Source organism: Monopterus albus, unplaced genomic scaffold, assembly GCF_001952655.1.
Source record: "Monopterus albus unplaced genomic scaffold, M_albus_1.0 scaffold265.1, whole genome shotgun sequence".
Taxonomy (NCBI): Eukaryota; Metazoa; Chordata; class Actinopteri; order Synbranchiformes; family Synbranchidae; genus Monopterus; species Monopterus albus.
Window position 1 is genome coordinate 15,486 of NW_018128145.1, and position 2,454 is coordinate 17,939.

The window sequence follows — 2,454 nt, forward strand, 5'->3', positions numbered from 1 at the left end:
GCCCACCGGCGCGGGTGTAGCCCGCCTCTTGCCCTCTGTCAGCTGGGATCAGCTCCAGCCCCCCGTGACCGCCAGAATAAGCAGCTACAGCTGCACTCACATTCATTCATACTGTATGTGTGGGTCTCCATGGTGCACTAAATGAAAAAATAAGTCAATAAGTGATGCACCAGCTGCAAAGGGCCACCAGAGGGCGGTGCTGATCTGACTTTCTTTTCCTTTGTCAAACAGGATGTAAACTCAGTGGAGGAGTTGGGTGGTGGTGGGGTGACAGGCCCAGACAGGCAGGTCAGGCAGAGGTGGGGCCAGAGAGAGAGAGAGCCAGAGGAACCTGTTTGTGTGACTTGGACTCGTTCCTTCAGGAGCAGAAGAGAGAAAACACAAGGAGCAGGATGGCTGGATCTGACTTTTACTGTAGGTAAAACACAACTCCATGTGTTTGTCTGTCTGCCTATCCACTGGACTGAGTTGGAGTTTGAACTTTTCCGTTTTGTCTTCTTGCTCTTTTGCGATTGACCTGTCTTTGTTTTTTTTTTTCTGTGTCAGTTTTGTCTCGGTGGTTGGGACTTTAACTTTAAAAACTTACCTTCACTGCAAAAGCCTGAAATAAAATGGTTCCTTTGTGTTTGTAGAACCTTTGTTGAAGGGACCAGTTCTCACACCTTTATTATGGGAACTGTTTATCTGGGTCAGTTTGTGTTCAGACTCTTTCAGAGAGGTGTCGATTCACTTGTGTGGTCACTGGGGAGGCTGCAGTTTGCTGCTGTTCACCTGGACTGGGCTATACAGGGAGCTGCTTCTGGTGTTTAGCCTCCATAAATGTGCTGGGAGACATCCAGACTCGAGCCTGACATAATATCAGTGAAAACATCACATGACTCAATGTGTTCCAGCTTTTCCTAATGCATGTGCAGGAGTCAGTGAGGGAAACTGCAGCACTGTGCTGAGTACTGCTGAGTACCGCCGTGTACCGCTGGGTATGTGCAATACTTTGTTCACTTTATGGCTTTTATTAGAAATGTATCTGAAGATAAAGTTTAATTTCTACAGAGGTGATACAAACTTAAATGTTCCTGAAGTATTCAGTACTACTGCATGTGACACCTGTGACTGTACCATCATCACACCTGAACAAAACTACAGACTGCTTCTGAATGTGATTTCTGAGCAGGTGGTAGAGGTTCTTGATGAGGGTACAGAGGTCCTTTAGGATTTAGGAGTTGTCCTTAAGCAGGTGGCCGAGGTCCTTGGGGATGATACTGAGATCACTGAGGGAGATGTAGATGTTTTTCAGCACGTCATGAAGTTGTAAAGGTCCCTGAAGGAATTGTAAAGATCACTGAGCAGGTTGCAGACATCTGTAATGCCGTACCAGGGGTCTCTGAGGGGTTTCTGATGGTGCTTAGGTGATTTGGGGGGTCCTTGAGTGAGCTAACTGCTAACAGAGTGTGACACAGCCCTTTCTGAGGCTACCTGCAGTTTAATGACCAGGATAAAACTGTTAACAGACAGCTGACAGCCAATCAGAGAGCAGGGCTTCTGTGTTCCTGGTGAAAGCAGTGAACATGTGGAAGCTGGTGTGCGTCAGTCAGAATGTGCACACACACATTCAGAGATAAACACACTCCCCGTACATTCTCTTTGGTTTCCAGGCCTGTGCTGATGATTTAAACTCGGTTACTTCCATCTGGTGTTTGTGTGTCTGTGACCGCACCCGCTAACTGGGGTGAAGGTTGTGTTCAGTGCTCAAATAAACCCTTATAGGCTGTTGGGGATGTCACATGACACAGAAACATGGTGAAGTTGGATCCTCTCACTGACCTGTTTCCTGCTGGAATTCTCCTTTAGATTCTGATTGGTCCATGGACGTGTCCCACTGCAAGCCTCGACCTCAGTTTGATGATTGACAGCTTAGTTTATTTTGTCATAAGGTTCAGCCCTGTGCCGAGCAGGGGTGTGTGTCTGTGGGTTAGAGTGTGTTACTGTGTGTCTATGTGTATGTGTGTGTGTTGCATAGCAGCCTGGCGGGGTGGGTGTGGCCAAGATACAGAGTTAAACGAGGAGGGAGGGTGGTATACATTCCAGCACACACACCTGAGTCACACCTGTCTCAGGTGTGTGACTCAGAGCAGGTTTGATTGTTTACCTCCATGGAGCTTCTTAAAGGGCCAGTCGGTGTTTTTTCATGCGGTCCATCCTGTCACGTTGTTCTTCCTGCCTGGACACACAACATGCGGGGCGGGTGACGCCTGAATAATTAAACTTGTAAATGTCTCCCACCACCCAGCGAGGCCTTCCGCAGCACTTCACACCTGTGGGGAGTCTTCAGCTGCAGAAACAGAGATGAAGTTTATCGTTTAATGACCAGGATAAAACTGTTAACAGACAGCTGACAGCCAATCAGAGAGCAGGGCTTCTGTGTTCCTGGTGAAAGCAGTGAACATGTGGAAGCCG

At 47.9% G+C, this 2,454-nt stretch overlaps 1 protein-coding gene across 4 annotated transcripts in view; it reads left to right on the forward strand.

The window, feature by feature from the left end:
- Positions 1-326: 326 nt before the first annotated feature.
- The window catches only part of LOC109972674 (rho GTPase-activating protein 27-like), a 36,511-nt gene continuing 34,383 nt past the window's right edge, over positions 327-2,454 (forward strand). For 3 of the 4 annotated variants that reach the window (XM_020621689.1, XM_020621691.1, XM_020621692.1), the window contains exon 1: positions 327-414. The gene's annotated coding sequence lies outside the window, so the exon portion shown is untranslated. Of the gene's footprint in view, positions 978-2,454 lie in introns of all 4 variants that reach the window. The other variant, XM_020621690.1, reaches the window with a different exon arrangement.